The following is a 20,583-nucleotide window of genomic DNA, read 5'->3' as shown; positions in this document are numbered from 1 at the left end:
CCTCCCTCCCCCTTCTCTTCCTCCTGACCTGTGTCTCCAGGGGGAAGATCAAACAAAGAGGTTACCCAGGGTGGTGGAATGCTGTGTTTGGTTAAGGCCTAGGCTGGATGTGATTACAAAGTTCCTGAGACTGGGGAAACCTGATGGGGAATGTGGCAGGGGGGATTCTGATCTTTAGGAGCACTCACCCCTTCCACATGTGCCCGCACCCACACACACACACACACACACACGTGACCCTCAACACAACTATGAGTTGCCACAGTTGGTGCTCCAACCCCCTCCCCTACCTCATGTACGCCCCCTCCGCCTCTTTTTTGAAAATGTATTATTACGTTATAGTTGACATGTAATATTATATTATTAGTTTTGGGTGTACAATACAGTAATCAGACATTTACATCCTCACAAGGTGGCCACCACAGTAGGCTGGCAACCATCTGCCCCGGTACAGAGTCATTACAGGGTACTGACTGTATTCCCTGTGCTGTGCCTCACGTCACTGTGACTTACTCGATAACTGGCAGTTTGTGCTGCTGAGTCCCCTTCACCCTTTTACCCACGCCCCCACCCCACCAACAACCTTCAGTTTGCTCTCTTTATCTATGAATTTGTGTCTATTTTGTTTTGTTTTTAGAGTCACACGTAAGTGAAATCATATGGTATTTATCTTTCTACGTCTGATTTATTTCACTTAGCATAATACCCTATAGGTACATTCATGTTGTCACAAATGGCAAGAGTTCATTCTCTTTATGTCTGACCAGCATTCCATTGTGTGTCTATGACACAATGGAATTATATTTTATTGATTATGCTATTACAGTTATCCTTATTTTTCCCCCTTTGTTCCCCTCTACCCAGCACCGCCACTCCCTCAGGCAATCCCCCCACCGTTGTTCATGTCCATGTTCTTCTGCTACTCCATTCCCTGGTGTACTTTACATCCCCGTGGCTGTTCTGTAACTACTTGTTTGTACTTCTTAATCCCCTCACCTCTTGACCCATTCCCCCACACCCCCTTCCATCTGGCAACCATCAAAACACTCTCTGTATCCATGTCTCTGTTCTTCTCTTTGCTTAGTTTGTTTTTTAGATTCGATTATTGACAAATATGTGTTTTTTGCCATTTAATTGTTCATAGTTTTGATCTTTTTCTTAAATAAGTCTCTTTAATATTTCATATAATAATGGTTTGGTGATGATGAACTCCTTTAGTTTTTTCTTGTCTGGGAAGCTCGCTATTTGCCCTTCCATTCTAAATTTTAGCTTTGCTGGATAAAGCAATCTTGGCTGTAGGTCCCTGCTTTTCATGACTTTGAATATTTCTTGCCAGTCCCTTCTAGCCTGCAAGGATTCTTTTGAGAAATCAGCTGACAGTCTCATGGGAACTCTCCTGGAGGCAACTAACTGCTTTTCTCTTGCTGCTTTTAAGATTCTCTCTTTATCTTTAACCTTGGCATTTTAATTATGATGTGTCTGGGAGTGGGCCTCTTTGCATCTATCTTGTTTGGGACTCTCTGTGCTTTTTATCCACCACAGGTGGGTGAGGGACCAGCCTCTTCTGCGTCTGTACCCCCCCCCCACCAGTCTGGATGGTTGTGGTTTCTTTAATTACATAGATGTCAGACTTCCATTCAACTCAATTTCTGACAGTTCTGAGTGATGGTTGTTCTATATTTTAGTTGTAATTTTAATGTGGTTGTGCGAAGAGGCCAACCACATCTGCCTATGCCGCCATCTTCACTGGAAGTCTATATAACATCTTTATCCATTCATCAATAGACACCAAGGTTGCTTCCACTTCTTAGCTATTGTCCATAATGATGCAACTGAACACAGGAATGCATATATCTTTTCAAATTAGTGTTTTTGATTTCTTCAGATCAACACCCAGAAATGGGATTGCTGGGTCATATGGTAGTTCTATTTTTAACTTTTTGAGGAATCTCCATACTGTTTTCCATAGTAGCTGCACCACTTTACAATCCTACCAACAGTGCACAAGAGTTCCTTTTTCTCTATATCTCACCACTACTTATCTTTCATTTTTTTGTTTTTATTTTAATTTTAATTTTTTGATACTAGCCATTCTGACAGGTGTGTGGAGGAGGAAGACACTTCTACCCTTCTAGGTTCTTCTGGCCAGTCTAATAATTGAATCAACATGAAACAGATTAACAAGAGAAAAATAACCAAATTTAATTACATATGTATACATGGGAACCCCATATACATAAGAGAGTCAGAGACCCCCACACACATGAGAAGTTCAGGTACAGAAAGTTAAAATGAGGTATAGATGGCATTCTGAGCTGAGGAGGAAGTGAGGCACCATGAGGCTTTAGAGAGGAGGGAGGTCATCCTCAGGACAGTAAGAAGAGCAGATGTTCAGCAATTAGATGTTAAACGTTATCTCTGCTAGTAACTCCTGTTATAGGCAAGGCCCCCAGTTTACATTCTTTAAGGGAGAGGCAAAAGTTTCGCTTGAGCCCGCAGGGTCTTGATTGCCTTCAGGTCAAAATAATCCACGTACCAGAGCAGCCCATCTTGGGGAGGCCTGTTTTGAACCCCTTCAGGGATGAGGTGATCTCATTGTGGTTTTGGTTTGCATTTCCCTGATGATTAAACGTCTCTTCATGTGCCCATTGGCCATCTGTATGTCTTTTCGAGAAATGTCTATTCATGACTTTGGGTTCTTTTGTAAATTGGATTGTTTGTTTTTTTGATGTGTTGCATGAGTTCTTTATGTATTTTGGATGGTAACCCCAATTGGATAAATCATTTGCAAATATCTTCTCCCATTCAGTAAGTTGCATTTTTGTTTTATTGATGGTTTGTACCTTCGTGGTACAAAGCATTTTAGTTTGATGTAGTTCCATTTATTTATTTTGTTTTGTTACCTTTACCCTAGAAGACCTATGTCCAAAAATATTGCTTAGATGATGTCAAAGAGTTTACTGCCTATGGTTTATTCTAGAAGTTTTATGGCTTTAGGTCTTACATTTATGTCTTTAATCCAGTTTGATGTTTCTTTGTATGTGGTATAAGAGAGCAATCTAGTTTCATCTTTTTGCATGTTATCTGTCCAGTTTTCATAACACCACTTGTTGAAGAGACTGTCTTTACCCCATTGTATATTCTTCCTTCTTCTGTAATAGATTAACTGACCACATATGCATGGGTTCGTTTTGGGGTTAATTCTTTTACATTGATCTAAGTCTTGTGCCAGTACCATACTGTTTTGATTACTACAGAAAAGGTCTTTTATAGGCTTTTGTTTTTCCCATATGGATTATTGGAAAACTGAAAAACTTTCACAAATTAAAGGAATAAATAAGTGACTTATTTCTATGGTCGTGCCAGGTCTGTCTTCCAGGCAATTTCTGAAGGGCAAGAGTCACGGCTGATTCCTTTCTTTATTACCCACCCCTTTCATTCCGCCTAAAACATGTTCTATTTCACAGATTTTTGTTTAATGTACAGATGCATGAAAAATGAATGGAGGAATAAATGCTTCCACTAAGATTGAAAAAACTGTTTTTATTTTTATTTTATTTTTTAAACATATTTTATTGATTATGCCATTACAGTTGTTCCAACTTTTTCCCTTTGCCCCCTGCCACCTGGAATGCCCTATTCCCTCCAGTAACCCCTCCCCCCCTTAGTTCGTGCCCATGGGTTCTGCATATAAGTTCTGTGGCTTCTCCACTTCCTCTACTGTACTTTATATTCACCCGTCTATTCTGTAACTACTAATTTGTACTTCTTAATCCCTGCACCTTTCCCCCCATTCTCTCCCTTCCTCCTTCCAACTGATAACCCTCCAAATGATCTCTGTATCTATGACTGTGTTCATCCTCTAGTTGTGTTCCTAGTTTGCTTTTTAGACTTAATTGTTGATAGTTGTGAATTTATTGACATTTTAATGTTCATAGTTTTCACCTGCTTCTTTTCCTTAAATAAGTCCCTTTAACATTTCATATAATAATGTTTTGGTGATGATGAACTCCATTAGCTTTACCTTGTCTGGGAAACACTTTATTTGTCCTTCCATTCTAAATGATAGCTTTGCTGGATACAGTAATCTAGGTTGTAGGTCCTTGCTTTTCATCACTTTGAATATTTCTGGCCAGTCCCTTCTAGCCTGTGAAGTTTCTTTTGAGAAATCAGCTGACAGTCTTATGGGAACTCCTTTGTAGGCAACTCTCTGCTTTTCTCTTGCTGCTTTAAAGATTCTCTCTTTACCTTTAACCTTTGCCATTTTAATTATGTTCTGGGTGTGGTCCTTTTTGTATCCACCTTGTTTGGGACTCTCTGTGCTTCCTAGACTTGTATGTCTATTTCCTTCACCAAATTAGGGAAGTTTTCTTTCATTTTCAAATAAGTTTTCTATTTCTTGCTCTTTCTCTTCTCCTTACGACATCCCTGTGATTCAGATGTTGGTACATTTGAAGTTGTCCCAGAGGCTTCTTAGACTTTCCTTGTGTTTTTGGATCCCTTTTTCTTCTTGTTCTGATTGATTGCTTTTTGGTTCCTTATGTTCCAAATCATTGATTTAATTTTCAGCTCATCCATTCCACTGTTGATTCCCTGTAAATTTTTCTTTATTCACTTAGTGTAAACTTTACTTCTGCCTGGGTCTTTTTTATGCTGTTGAAGTACCCAGTGAGTTCTTTGGGCATTCTAAAAACCAGTGTTTTGAACTCTGCATCTTATAGATTGCTTATCTCCATTTTGTTAGGTTCTTTTTCTGGGTTTTGTTCTGTTCTTTCATTTGGGCCATTTTCTTTGTCTCCTCATTTTGGCAGCCTCTCTGTGTTTGTTTCTCTGTAGGAAAAAAATGTTTTTTAAAGGTAATGGGTTATTCCCCATTAAGTGTCACCATGTCACTCAACACGTTGTCTCCGTTTGCTTTACCATAATTCACAAAGACTGGCCCTGGGGACGTGTTCATGTGAGCTAAAGAAGGGCAAAATAAAGGGCCTGTGCTGGCACTGTAAGCTGTGTCATTTAAGGAAGTCACTAGCCCTCTCTAGACCTCAGTTTCAACTCAAAATTAGGGTTAAAAATACCTGCCTCAAGTATACAGGGAAGCTACGAGATGCCAGGTGAGTCAAAGAGCATCGTAGCCATAATGACTTACATCTGTATTATTAGAAGAGCCACCTAAGGGCCAGAGAGGCCAGAAGATTGGTTCGGGGTCACCCAGTGAGTTACTGACAGACACTGACACCTCTAGGTTGTGCTCTCCACTTGGTGCCTGACTCACTCGCCCCCTTGAAGACTCTCAGCAATATAAGGGGAGGGTGTGCTTTATCTTCATCACCCACCAGCCCCTTGGAGCAGTTGGGACCATCATCAGCTCCATAGAACATCCTGGAACTATTTGTAGGGAGATAGCTACCTGGCTGGGATTGAGGCCAGGGTCACAGACGAGGCTGTGCCCATCAGATAACCTTCCAGGCACAAGTACCTGTAGACAGCCTGGGCTGGTGGCGAGGGAGTGGGGGTGTAGACACCCCTCTAGCACAGACAGTTGGTGTCGTACCCATATCCCCACGGCCCACCCTGGAGGTCACCTATAGCTGTGGTGAACAGATTCTCGCATTCACAGGCTTTCTCCCCCAGAGCTCGCTCCTCTCTGTCTGAGGGCTTTCTGTAGAAGCAGGAGCCTGCGGCAGGATGACAGTGTGGAACATCAATAGTCCCAGATGTAAACTTAGGACTCAATAGTCCCAGCGAGGAACAGTTGTTGATGGATAACAGCTTTCTGGCCTCTCAGAGGGTTCCTGGTGGGACTGAGCTCTAGCTGCCCAGAGGAATAATGTGCTCATCAATGCTCCTTAATAAAGGGGTGACTTTCCTGCCTTCCCTGTCTCAGTTTCCCACTCCCTCACCTTGACTTCCTGGGATCATCTCCCCAAAAGGTACTTACCACAAACTCTTGTCTTTGAGTCTGCTTTAGGGAGCTCCCAATGAGGACTATTGCGTCCATGCACTCCAAGTGGAGAGATAGCTAGGAAGGGAGAACATCTCATCCACATACCCTTTCGACAGATCCACGCACTAGGCACATTTCCTCCGTGTATCTTCTCTGCAAAGGCTACTGTGTTAGGAGATGGGGACACCAAGATGCAGCCCCAGGTGGTCAGGTCCCAGGTGGAGCAGCTTGGGGGGCTTAGCTGTCACCTGGGCAACTCATTTGGCTTCGATTCCCAGTCAAAGTCACCCTTTGAGAGGTGAGACCAGGTCAAGGAAAAATCACCTAATTGAGAAACAGGAGAACCAGCTCCAGGGCCCAAGTGATCAATTCATTCCTTCATCCATTCATTCATCACATTTTTTTTTTTTTAGAGCAAACTATGAGTAAAGCCTTATGCTGGGAGCAAACATGTAGCAGCAAGAAGATAGCTGCAGCTCCTCCCTCCATGGGTCATTTCAACTCAGGCCCTGCTGACTGTGGGGTTTGAAACAAGCCTTCCCCTTTCTGGGCTGAACTAGACCACCCCCAAGGGCCTTTCCAGGCCAGAGCACCTGTGCCTCTAAGACAGAGCCTCTGCCGTCCTGGAGCAAAAATTCTAATGGTTCCTCAAGGACCTGAGTATTTGCAGGTGGCATTCTGCACAGCATCAAAGTGATCAGTGTTACAGTCCACAGTGGAATTTCTTCCTTCAAAAGAAACATATAATGGAAAGAAAGTTAAGAATTTTTTTTTAACTTGGCAATAAAGTAGCCAACTCTGGCTCCTCAGTGTAGAGGGTTCCACAGTCCCAGATCCCCAGCTGCCACAGTCTCATGCTCAGGGTTAGAGGATTTGTTAGATAGGACAAGGGTCTCAAGGTCTGGCCAGTTCTAAATGTTACTTCTTGCTAAATGTTAAAATGTAGCATAGTATTTTGCAGATGCAGCTGTAAACAGGATGAACTGACAGGAACTCAACCAGATGAAAGTAGCCAACTACAAAGAAAAAATCAACATGTAACTAACCAAATAGTATGTATAAGCAATGGTTAAGCCTCTCTTTGAGGAGGCAGAATTGTGGGTATAAATCTCCTGTCTCCTTTACTTGCTGCAAGTAAATAAAACTACCCTCCAACAGGCCATGTCTCATTTCTAATAGAGCCCCCACAAGCCACAAACCCCTTGGGTTCAGTAACAGGTTCAGAGCCTGGCCACAGGAGCCATCTAACCCGTTGGCCTGAGCACACTTATCTGCGTGGTTAGCTATAGAGGATGTCCTAGGAAAGTTGGGGGTGGGACACAGGACTTTCACCACCAAAGGGACCTTGGTAAGAAGTCACTCCCATAGCCTTCAACTCGGGAGTCCAGGAAGGAAGTTCTGCGGTCCTGGCCCTGTGCTGTGTCAGCAGTGTCAGGGGAGAGGTAGAAACACCTACAGCATGGACACTTAGGGTCAAGATGAGGTCATGAGAGCAAGTGGCTGGGCAGCAGTTTGGGCCAGGGCCAGGCTGCCAAGCCCATGCACTGCCCCTTTGCCATTAGCTTCTTTGTAATTGGTAACATTCTGCAGGCCGCTTGATCAGACGTTGTGGGAGGTGTCGCAACTGCCATTCCTCTTTGTCAAGACACTAGGAACAGAGTTGGTTTTGACCCCGACTGTGGCTTCCAGAGCCCGTGGCTTGCTGGCAATGATGGGCTTCTCTCCTTCTGTACCCCCTGCCCTGCCCCTTTTATCTATACAATAAGTAGGAGAGCGGAGTCTCAAATCCAGCTGTTTGCCTTCAAAGCCCACAGTCTTAACCTCTACAGTGCAGGGTCATTGGGGAAAATTGTCATAAGCCCTTTGCCTCCTCTCCAGGCCTCTCTCCAGCACTCCCAGCCCCAGGTGGCCGGGGTCCTTTTGGTAAGCAGAAGCCTCCCGTCGGGAGGAAGGCAGCAGACAATAAACCCATTCAGGCTGAAGTTTTGTGGACTTAATGTGTTTCCCACTCTGGCCATGAGTGTAATCTCAAAAGGGGAGGTGGAACAAGAATAATTATCGTTTTAAAAAAAAGGCCGAATTAGCTGTGTGACCTTGAGTTACTTACTCCACCTCACTGAGCCCCAGTATCTTCATCTATACTGTGGGAAAACATCATCTTTGCCTTGTGGTTGTATGCTTAAATGTGGAAAATGCCCATAACATAATCCATACATTTAGAATCTTGGGCCCAACAAAGGAGAGATTCGGCTTTTCTTTATGTTGTGAGACCCACCACACTGATTTTAAGCTTCCTGCCTTTCCTCATAGAAGCAGGGACTGTCTTTCCTTGGTGAATGACTTTTAACAAGGTTGCCTATTTTTAACAAGGGTCTGTGAAAAGCTGTGAGGTATAACAGGACTCTGAGAGGCCCCCATTCCCAGCTCAACCCTAAAAGAAATCTGCACAGAGTCTGCGCAGTGCAATCCAAACCCCTAACACCACTGGTCCGTGTTTCTCTGAATCTCTACCAAAGAACCCTTTATAGCTGCGGAAGAGAATGTACACTGCCAGGAGGTGTAGAGATGCATATGGAACTGGCTTCCTGCCAGCAGGAAATTTCTTAGAATACACTTGTGTGCTCATAAAAATGCCTGCAGATTCTTATATTCTATGCCAAAATATATATGTATTTAATTTAAAATAAAATAAAAAACATGTCTCCCCACCCCCATAAAATCTTCAAATTGGCACTTCCAGAAGACGCAGTGTGTTCAGCCTGTGGCTTCATGCTCAGCCTGGATGGGCCACAGGCCCCTTCCACAGCGGGAGGATCCTGGTTTGACAGTGTTGCTCAGGAATCCGGGTAGGAATCTGACCCCCCCATGTCCCTTAGCCCCCAGCCTTGGGCCTGGACTGCTCAACCACTGCCCAGTCCACGTGCACAGCGTAAATTAGATGCAGAGTTAGCAAGAGCACAACACACACACACACTGAAAAGTCTCACCATCGTTTGGGGAGAAAATGGGACCTGAAAGACCTAGGTAGCATGGGTGCCATGTTAGTCAGGGATCTGAGATGGTAAGTAAGTAACAGAGATTGACTCTGGGGAACTTACTCAAAAAGTACTTTTTTGTTCACCAGGCGTTGGGAGCTCAGCGCGGGGTGAGACCTTGGGCCTTGTGGGGGGGGACTGGTTCGGAGGCCTGGGAGTGGCTGTGTGGGCTCTGGTCGGATAGGGCAGGCTGGTGGCGGGCGTGTGGAACCGGCAGCAGCCCAGCTGCGGGAGGCGCGGGGTCAGAAAGTACTTCATCAAAGGTGCGACACAAGGGGAAGGAAAGGCTGAAGCGCGGGGCTCCGGGCGAACACGCAGGAAGGCAGGGCCAGGAATTGGGGAAGCAGACAGCAGATGGTTACCGGAACTAGGACGAATTGGCCCCAAATATTCTCTGTTTTAATAACATCCACTCAAGAGTCAACTTTCTAGAAGAGGTTATCTGGTTGGCCTAACTGGGGTGGCACGGCCCACCCCTGGCCAGGGATGCGGGAGTCCCACCAGGAACGTCAGGTGAAAAAGCAGTCAGGTAACAACTATAATAGAACAACAATTAAAAAGAAAAAGCAGTCAGTTACGAGGGCAAACTGGTGCTGTCTCCAGAAAAGCGGGCATAGGGTGCTGGGCAGGAGCAACTCAAAGCTCCAAAGCCAGCCTGGCTCTCCCCCAAGGACTCACAAGTCACCGTCAGGGAGAGTCTGCCGACACCAGACCACCGGCTTCATCAGCTGCTTCTGCGTGTCCCTCTCTCAGAACGCAGAGCCTTGCACCCTGAGCAAGAAGGTTCCGCATAAAGTACAGAGGGCCCGGGAAAGAAAGCCCGCGTGGACAGACCTTGTCCTCAGCGGGACGGCCCACGATCGTAATCAGAGCCATTCAAGAAAATGGGTTTCAGTGAGAGAGGAGAGAGACATGCCCACGAAGGGAGAACCCAGGCAGAGGCCCGGGTGCCTGTGGGCAGCCTGACCACCTCCACAGTTTGGCCACAGATAGGTGCTGGGGTGCAACAGGTCTTTACTCTGAAAAGTCTTGAGCCAGGACTGGTTTGTCAGCCAGAATCTTCTTGCAATGCCAAAAACAAAAACAAAAACAGAGAGAGAAACAGACAAACAGATAAAGAACCTCACAGCAGGAACAGCCACACACGCAGTGCACAGATCACCCAGGGTATATAAAACATTCCAGTACTGCAGACCTGTGTGGAGGAAAAAATGAAAGTCTGTAAAATGACTGTCTTTTCCCCAAGTCCCCCAAACATACGCCCCCTTTTATAGAACCTCCAAGTACCTCCTTCTCCCTTCTCAGCTGACAGCAAGAGGAGTCTCTCAAGGGAAGGGGCAGAGAAGGCAGGGCAGGGAAGTCCCAGCGTTCCAGGCCTGCGACCAGAGCTGAGGATGACGTGGGAGCCGTCCCCCACACTTGCGGGGAGATAGAGCGGCTACCTCCTGGGCGCGCCAGGCAAATGAAAAAGTGATGAAAAGAAAGGGAGAGAGGGAGATGGAAGGAGAGCGAGGGGGAGGGAGGGAAAGGAAATTACAGTTCCTTTCATTCCTTCATTCCATCCATCTTCCTTCTGGAGGTAAGGACTTACCAACGTTTCCTTCCTGGTTTACTTACAGATGGCCGATAATCAGATGAGAAACCAACTACGAGTTATTTTCTTGTAGGCGTTTTACAAAAAGAAAAGAGATACATTTTTCTTCCCTTCCTCTCAAGAAGGCACAGCTGCTAGTGCCCTGGAGGACCAGGCCTGGAGGCCTTCCCTGTCGTCCTCCTCCACAGAAAGGAAGCTCTATGGGGCAGGAGCTTTGCTACTTTCTTGTTTCTCTAGCACTCAGAGAGAGCTTGGAATATGGTATGAACCGCCTAAGTATTTTTGAATGAGTGAAATTTCTTTTGTCTGGTCGGATGTCCATGAGATTCCTGTTTCACAGCCCCCTCCCTCTGATTTGACCAAGTTTGAGTGGGTTATTGTTCTTTCCAATCAACGACCCCCAGCTGCAGCCCCTGCCTCGGTTGTTGTGCACCCTGAGATAGGGGAGCATGTCACGGAGCTGGAAAAGCAGGGCTAACCTCGTTAGGTCTGGAGTCAGAGGACCTCCGTTTGTGTTCCTGCTCAGCCACCAGCTGTGGGGGCCTGGAGAGGTGTCACGGATGCTGCGGTGTGTCACTCAGAGCCCCCGGCCAGGGCTACCGCAGTCATTACCCTAGCAGCTGGATGTGTGGAAGGCTGATGGCTTTCAGCCGAGTACCCTGGGGACTTGCCCTTGGCCCAGAAAGGACCTTTCTAAAGGTGACCTCCTGTTTCTGAGGCAGTCCAAAGACTGCCTCCCTGCCGGAAGGTAAAGGCGTGGCCCCTCTTGCCAGTAGGAAACGACTTGCGGAGCCACCTCAGCTCCAGGGCCACCTATGGGATCATCTGAGGCCTCTGTACAGATGCCCCATAGCCCAACTGGTCTGCCCGGTCCTGCCTTCTTTACTACCCTGGTTTGGTACTGAGAGCACTTCCCAATAAACTTCCTGCACACCAGTGTCTCGGAGCCTTCTATCCAGGAGCCCAAAATGCAACAAAAGGCCACTTAATTTCTATTCCCAGCCTCCTACAGGTGTTAACAATATGGGCTTTGAAGTCCCACAGATTGAGATTTTAATTTTAGATCCACCACTTGCTAGCTCTGTGTTTTGGGGCAATTTATTTAACCTCTCTGAGGATATAGTAGACACTTCTAGTGCCCTGTGTCATGTCCCCTCAACTTACCTGTGATAGCAGGGAACGGTTTCATACCAGCTCAGACTCACCTGTGCTGGCAATGTTCCCGTTTGGAGGGGACGCCTCCAGGCCACAGGATCTCTGTAAACTTCACTGATGTGTCTGGGCTGTATGTGCGCAGGACTTATTTCCCACCCCCTCGAGTGAATGCATCACACTTGTCACTTCTTGCTCATTTGATCTCATTTACGTGATGTCATTGATGTGGTGCACTAACGTGATGTTCTGTGAAAGCTCCAGGTGGTCTAGGTCCCTTCAGACTACAGCACAATAGAAGGCGGGAAAGTTAACATAGCCCTGATGCAAAGCACAAATGTGCCCTGTTGTCTGCTCCAAGTGAATTTTCTATTTTCCTTTCTGATAGGGATAGAAAATGAGGCAAGAAACAGGCACCAGGTATTAGAAGCTGTGTTGATCTGCTTCAGCAAAGATACCTACTTAGCATGACAGCAACAACTGGGGCTACTGCTTGGTGAAGTTTGTGGTGTTTTACTGTCATGAAACATTTTACCCAGTGGATTAAGCGGGAACACGACAGAGTCCACCATCCCGCATTCTTTCACCTTTGAGGGTGGCACTAATTCCTGCCATTCTCCTGGGCAAACAGTCTTGAATTTGATTTACCATCCGGGTGAGAGGCAATTTCAGAGACTTCAGCTGGCCTTCCTTACTGTACTAGGTCTTATTCCATAGGTCGAGGAGCCAATGTTGGGGTTCTTCCAACAGCTAAGCATGTCCGTTCCAAGGATACACTCAGAGGCAGTGATCTGACCGCAGTGGACTCATGGCCCCGGTGAACTCACTGTGAGCCAGAGTTGGGCCAGGGTGCCATTATCACCTGGTCCTCACGCCCTCCCGCTCAGTGTCAGTTCAGATCCTGGGCTCAGCCTTCTTCATTGTCCTTGGTGTTCCCCCTTGCTCGTGCGCAGTTAGTTACACAACGAAATGGGCATGGATCCTTTTTGAAAAGAACTGGTGAAAACACAACTGAATTTGGCATGATGTCGCAGGTCATTTAGTCAATGGCTCAGGTCCAGAGACGGGGTAAGGAATCCTGATGTTTTACTGGGGGCGGCTGCTTTTAGCCCCCAATCATCCATCCTTGACTTCTTTTGATTGTCTAAATTAAGCAACATGCTGTTGGCCACCCACCTATTCTGCCTGTAGGAACCCTGTGTTCTTGTAACCATACCCATAGCCCTCTGTGGGTCAGGCTCTCCTGAATGCCACTCCTATTTGGCTGGTCATTGCAATAATTGTGCCCATCTGAGCTCTAAAGGTTAAGCTCTGCCACCTGACTTCTATTACTTTGGGATTCTATAATCCCTGTAAGAGCATCTTCTACTGTCAGTGAAACCAGTCCTCCGCACCCCCGCCCCCGCCCCAGCTCCTTCCTTACTGCTTCAGAAGCAGAGTGCTCTCTAGGGCTTCCCACAGAACAGGGTTGGCTGGTGGGGTTTCTGGCCCTCTTTGTGTTAAAAAATAAAATTCAACAGATTAAATTTGAAGATCTAATTTGCTTTATTAAGCAATTCACGAATCAGGCAGCATCCTGTCTAGCTAGCAATTCGAAGGATGCTCCAAGGAGTTATACAAAATGGAAGGTTTTTATAGGCAGAAAGAGGGTGGGACGAAGAAATTAAAAGAACCAGACTCATAGATACAGAGAACAGACTGTTGGTTGCCAGACGGGAGGGGGTTTGGGGTCTGGGTGAAAAAGGTGAAGGGATTAAGAAGTACAAATTGGTAGTTACAGAGTAGCCACAGGGATGTAAAGTACAGCACAGGGAATACAGTTAATAACACTGTAATAACTGTGCGCGGGTACCAGGTGGGCACTAGACTTATCGAGGGAAACACTTTGTAAAAAGTATATGATTCTCTAACCAGTATGCCGTACACCTGAAACTAATATAAAAGAATATTGAATGTCAACTGTACTTGATAAATAAATAACAAGAAGAGTGGGTTATTTCGGGCAAGGACACTTTCCCGAAGGGAAGGCAGGGGACCTTATCAGGCAGATTACCTCTAATCAGGAAATCCCAGAATGATTGGTTTAAAATTTCGCTCCTGGGAGAGGCTAAATCTGCAATCAGGTAGTTATTAAGTTCTGATTTGGTGATGTGTTCGGCAAAAGTGACTCCGTTTTGGCCTGTTGTTCCTTTCTTTAAAAACATGTACTTAAATACTCCTGTATGCCCACCTCTCTGCACTGTTTGACCTCTTCCTCCACTGTCTGCCACGGCGGTTCTGATGTTGCTACCTCACTTCGTGTGGGCCACTGCTTTTCCCACACGTTCTAAGATCCATCTTTAAAGTATGTGAGCACTGACTCCTGGGTTCCTTGCCAAGGTATTAAATCTTGTAACCTGGGAGACTACTTCCATATCGATACCTGCTCTTGTCCAAGTTTCCCTTCTGTTGGTCCCTCAGGATTCAGGTCTGCTCACACTTCCTGCCGGAATGCATTAGTCAGATCACATAGCTCCCTCAGGGTACAGTCCTTCTGCTCTCTTAGCAGCCCAGCCCTACTGGGATTTGATTCTTGTCCATCAGAGTCAGAAGGAGCTAGAGGTCTGAGGGAGACAAGCATTATCTTGTAGGGCACCCGCTTCATTTGAAACCACATGTGGTCTTCCCACAAGGGGACCACTGTCTGTCCACAAGAAGCGGGTCATTTCGGCAGGCCCATCGCATTCAGAAGAGTCTGAGAGTTCAAGGTTCTCAACTGCATTAACTCATATACCCAAGTCTCAGGGTCCCACCCCTGTCCTAATAGGACTCTGACCTTGGCCTATAAGGCCTGTCAGGACTCAGAAATACACGTACTCTGGAGCTCTACTACTCTAACCATCAAGTCCTAAGGTCGGTCATCCCTCTCCAGGAAGGATTTCCTTAAATGTTGCCCAGGAGGCCCTCTGGCTTTTGCCTTTTGCTTTGGTGATTTTTCACTTTGCGACTGTCATTGCTGCTCTTTAGTAAATCACATGGGCTCAGCAACAGTCATTCATGTCCATAGTCCTTAGACTCACTACTTCCCTCAGTTGCCAGAGACACTGCACAAGCCAGTGACCCCCTTCCAGCCACATCTCACCCCAGTTACCATCAGGGAGCTTTAACAAGCATGAAGTTACGGTATGCCAGGGACTAACCACCCTTCTCTACCATTGATGGGTCTTCACTGATAGCTGCCTGGCAAGGACCCCTCTCCAAACCCCACTTCTGCCTCCCAGCACCCCCCCCCTTCTGAACTAACTGCCTTGGTTTGGGTTCCCTAAAAGCAGACTCTGAGATGGGGAATTGTCCGCAGAAGGTTTATCAGGCAGTACTCTTGGGAAACACGGCTGTAGGTAAGTGAGAGGACAGGATTGGGAAGAGACAGAAGCTGATTCCCAGTGTGGTTGCACCTGGGACCTCAGCGCATCCTACGGGGAGCTCTGGACTGGGGAGGCCCTTCAGAGTGACCCAGATAGAGGCAAGGAGGCCGGGCCCTTACACTTCCTCATTGGCCAGGTATTGCCTGCAAGACTGCCCTCGGGCGCTTGGCCTCACGTTGCTGGAGGCAGCAACCTGTGGCCAAGGGCAGTTTCCAGTGAGGAAAGGAGCTATGAGACATCAGTAGCCAACATTCCCAGCAGCTGAGAATGGGAGGGTGGACTCTAAGGGGATGGGGGGCAGGAGGAACGCTGCGATGTCCACTAGAGTACCCATCCATCAAGTTCCTGTGAGAGCTGAATGAGACAGAATGTGCTGAGAGTTTAGCAATGTGCCAGATGCATAATATTTTTTGAGAAAATGGTACCTGTTTTTGTTATTTATAATAATCATCATAGTTGTAATTTTATAATAATATAAGGCTGAGCCATAGAAATTGTTGACATTTAACTACATCTGATTTATAAGTATGGAGCGTTGATATGGTTTGTCCTGATAATTAATAAGAACAATTAATCTAATACCTGACCACACATCCTGTAGAATTATTTGAGGACCAACTAGAGATGGGCGTGTGTAAAGATACTTTGTTAAGCTGAAAGTTATATTAAAATGTTGACACACTAGTTATTGGTATTATCTATTTTTACTACTATAGCATCTAATAGAATGACTATGTTCAGGCTTCCCCAGCCAGTGATAATATTTTATCTCCATTAAATATTCAAATTGCAATTTGCTTTGAACCCTGGCCCACATGGGAACTCAACCCCTGCAGAGTTCCCAGCTACTGTGGGGAGCCCCTCAGGGCTGGGTTCCACGAGCCCCAGAGCTCACCTTTTGTGTTCATCCCCTCCAGCTTCCTCAATAGGTGCCCACACGCTCTGTGACTCTCACCCTGCTGGACATGGCCACCCTCTATGGGTGTCTGCCACCCATGAGCTCACCACTCAGCCCCAAGCATGGCTGGGGCCCATTGCTCCCTGCATGATACTTAATAGAAACCAGGCACAGCTTCTGGCAGGAGCTGACAGAATCCGGGGACCATGGAAGACGAGTAAAATGACAGAAATCCTCACAACCTTGACCAAGGTGGTTTTTCTCAGAGCCCACAGATCCCAGGCCGGTACCCAGGTCCCCACCTCTCTGTCTAGCCCCATCCCGCTCCACACAGCAGGGTCCAGCTCAACTCCACCTGTGGGGTTCTTGGAGGATGTCTTCCCTCAATGAGAGAGAGAGAGAGACAGACAGGCAGACCGACAGACTTACCAAACACCCATACCCTGAGTCCCCAGCTTCGGCCCCAGGACAGACTTCCTCCCAGGATGACTGGCAGTGGGAACTCTCCTCTGGTGGAACTCCCCCCCACCCCCCACCCCTGCAAGGCCCTTGTCTTGCTCTTTGCAAACAGCAGGGCAATTACAGACATACAGAACAGCCCGAGACAAGCACAGGTCAGGGGACTGGGTATGTATACTGTGTGTGCTCAACCCAGCCTGGTCCAGGCCCTTTCCACAGCTTCTGTCCCAGGTGACAATCGCTTCCAAATTAGAGTTCCAAAAATCTTCAAAACATTCATTCAAAGTACCCACAGTTCCATAAGAACAAGGAACAGTTTATCACCCAGTGTACTCTTAAGACAGAACTGAGAAACTGTTCTCTACCCCCCGCACACACAAGAGCACAGTATTATCTAAGTGTCAGCTACACCCACCACACACATGAGACTTCTATTCTTATGCGCTTCCCAGTCACTGGGGGTAAAAGACAGTAGAGCCCTGGTTGAAGGGACAAAGGCCTGATCAATGCTGGAACAGACCAAGCATGCTTTTCATCATGTACTGCTGGAAAACTGTGGTTGGCAGCTTCTAAAATAGCTCCCACTGATCCCTGCCTCCTGGGATTTACACCTTTGGGTAATGCCCGCCCCCCCTCCCCGTGTGTTTGAATGTGTACACTTGTGCATGGTGGTTGGGGTGGGGGGGGGACAGCTGGACCTAATGCCTTATCCTAACACCTAGAACATGACAAAAGCATGGCTGTCACTTCCAAGAGTAAACTCTGAGAGCCTGGGACTGCCCACTTGCTGCACTCTCTTCTTTCTCAGCACACTCAGTTGAAGACATAAGATGCCACGCTGGAGAGGGATGTCTGTCCAGGACCTGAGAGGAGCTAAGCCACTGGGTCCAACAGCTCCCAAGGAACTGAATCCTGCAAACAACCTCATAACTGAGCTTGGCCTCTGATCCAGGCGCACCTCGAGAAGACTGCAAACCCTGCTGATGCCTTGATAACAGCCTGCGAGAGGCCCTGAGCAGGGGACCCAGTTAAGCAGCACCCAGTTCCTGACCTACGGAAACCGAGATGGGAAGGCTGGGGTTGCAAGCCACCAAGTTGTGGGGTTATTTGTTATGCAGCAATCGATAATTAAGGCAGGAATAATCTTCATGCTGTATTCTTAAATAGAACAAGGTGCAGAAAAATGTGTATAATATTATTTATATAAACAGGGAAACTATTTCGTGTGTGTGTGACCCATATATGTGTGTATCAAATATGTTTTTTCTTCTACTTGCATAAAATATCCCTGGAATGATATACATTACATTTATAATTTGGAGGGGGGAGAGGACTCGTGTTTGGGGGAGAGAGAATTTTCACTATATACCTTTTTTTTAATAAATATTTTATTGTTTATGCTATTACGGTTGTCCCAATTTTCCCCCCTTTCCCCTGCTCCGCCCAGCCTGTCCCCCACTTCAACAGTCAATTCCTACCCTGTTGTCCATGTCCACGGGTTCACTATACATACCTTTTATGTCTTTATTGTGTATTATGTGAAATTGTTGACTATTCAAAAATAAACATAATATATCTTTTTCATGCTGTGTTACCTGGAATTAAACAGGAAGACTCTTCCAATCATGTCACCTAGAGCTCTGTTTGGCTGCCAGTCTCTTGTCTCTCTCAGTGGTGAGGCGGACACCCTTTCCACGGGGGAAGGGAGATCAGGGTTTGTTGTCTTTGCTAATCACACAAATGTTGGAGAACCTGCTGGCAAAGCTGTTGCCATTGGCATCTTTCACATGAACTACATCCAAAGAACGGTGTGTCTCTCTCTGCTGGCAATCATGCCAATTCTTCCCAGGTTAGCACTTCCAGTCACCATACGCAGGTCACCAGTGTGGAACTTGATTGATGAAATCAGAAGTTTGCCAGTCTCCAGATCAGTCCGCATGGTGTCATTCACCTAGATGAGGGGACCAGGGTCACGAATGGTGCGAGCATCCCGGGTCACCAGTTGAGGGATTCCTTTTGTGTCCACACAAAGATCTTCATTTTGCACATCTTGTACTTGGTGTCCTCAAGTGCAAAGCAACTCTTGGTGTGACAGATCAGATTCTCTCTGGTCTTGTCAACGCTGACCCTGTCACATCCATAAAAGCAGCAGGGTAGGTTATATCAGTTCGGACCTTGCCATCACTCTTAATAACAGCTGCTCCAGGTCTTCTTTACTCCTTCTCCTGTTAGAGCACACCTAAGTCCGTTCTTTAAGAAAATGATGAGAGGGAGACATTCTCTTAGCTTGTGGGGACCCTGGACGGATGAGGAGCAAACACACGGGTCAGCTTATCTAGCAGCCAGTGCTTTGGAGCTGCTACACGCTCCAGATGCTTCTTGGGGCAGCATAATGTATATTTCAAATAATAAAAATGAATCAAGAAAGCACCCTTGAAAAAGAGAATGAAAATAATTTTAAAAGCAGTTAATGAAGGCCCAAACTGAGGAGCTATTATTGATTTGTGCCTGCCTTTTACTCCCCACCTTTGAGTGCTGTCAACTCTACTTTCAGGGTGTCCCAAATCAGTCCCACTTCTCCTTCTCCGTCTCTACCCTAGACCAAGGCACACACACCTTTTGCTTGGACTAGACTATTGCAGTAGCTTCCTAACCATCCTCCCTGCTGCTGCTCCCGCCTCTCTTTCTGATCGTGTTCCACCCAGCTGCCAGCAGGATGTATAAAAATTAAAAATTGGATCAGGTCACTCTGTTCAAACTGGAGTTTTCAGGCCAAATTTTCACTTTCTCTTCTGCCATCTTTGGTGTAGGAGATAGCTTCCAATTTTAGAAATACTCCTGAAAAAAACAAAGGGAAAAATGTGCTAGTATTTATTAGGTGCTTATGTAAAGCAGACTTTACATATATTACACTGTTTACTTTTCATAACAGCCCTATGGTAGGGCACAATTACTGTTCCTGTTTTACGGACGAGGAGAGTGGAAGTCAAGGAGGCTGCAGGAGAAGGCCGTGGGAACTGCCTGTTGAGCATCCCGTTCCCCTGGGACTTACCTCCCCTTAGGTCCATCCACTTGCTTATTGTAGGAGCTGTCATCATCTGCAATTTTCCTGCCTCCCGGCCACCGCTGATTGGTTCAAGGGCAGTCATCAGACCCAATCTGGGCTGCAGAGACTCCCTATCCTGCCGGGACCCTTCCCCAGCTGCTAACAGCTGCAGGGAGACAAGTGAGCCAGAACAGGAGACAGGCCTTTGACAATCATCACTCTCAGCTGAGAAGATGGATGCTGAATGGTGGAGGTCAAATTTCCCTGGATTTGGACCAGGAAACCTGGCTACTCCTCCCCCTTCTACACTGAAATTGAGTTTGTCACTTTCTCTGCACCTCAGTATCAGTGTTTGTAAAATAACAAGGCGGGGACCAGTGGGGTGGCTTGGATTGGAGGAGATTATGTCCGAGGATTCTAACTCGCTCTGTGACCCTGGGAACTTTGTTTCCCCACTCTTGGCTCTGTTTCCTCAACTGTAAAACGAGTGTTGAAGATGGCAATGGGGAGGAGGGGAGTGGATGAGATATCTCCCTAAAAGGTCTTTCCAGTTCAAAAACTCACAGGACCATCAGTGGTAAGACGCTGCCTCCCTTCTCAATAAGAGAGACTTCTTTCCCCCTTTTTGGCTGAGCCCCTCCTGGCCTCTTTAACGATAGGATGGTGGACCTTCTAATCCAGGACTCCTGACTTGGAAGGGGCCGATCTCTCTCAGAACAAAATAACCACAGAGACGAAAACCATCTGTGGTGTGGTGGAGACCCTGCCAGAGGCCCCTTAGCAGCCTGCCTCTTGCCAAGACCTGAGCCCCCACCCCCAGCCCTCTCGGCAGCTCCTTGCGCCCGAGATTTGATTAAATGTTACATTTCCCATCATGCACTAGGGCCTGCTGCTCGGAGGTTACAAACTGCTCTTAAGAGTTCTTTATACAACTGCACTTGGGCTCCCAGCCACCAAATTCTTCCTGTTCATGCATTACTTAGATTAGCTAAGGATGTTGGCATTTAGAGCCAAACTCCAGCATTTATCTCAGAAGGCGGCCTCGTGACTG

The 20,583-nt window shown here is 46.7% G+C and overlaps 1 pseudogene; it reads right to left on the bottom strand.

Moving 5' to 3' along the window:
• Positions 1-18,014: 18,014 nt before the first annotated feature.
• LOC112311008 (small ribosomal subunit protein eS4-like) lies at positions 18,015-19,635 on the bottom strand (annotated as a pseudogene).
• Positions 19,636-20,583: the final 948 nt, after the last annotated feature.

Source organism: Desmodus rotundus, chromosome 7 (assembly GCF_022682495.2).
Source record: "Desmodus rotundus isolate HL8 chromosome 7, HLdesRot8A.1, whole genome shotgun sequence".
NCBI classification, from domain to species: domain Eukaryota; kingdom Metazoa; phylum Chordata; class Mammalia; order Chiroptera; family Phyllostomidae; genus Desmodus; species Desmodus rotundus.
This window is presented reverse-complemented; position numbering and strand designations above follow the sequence as displayed.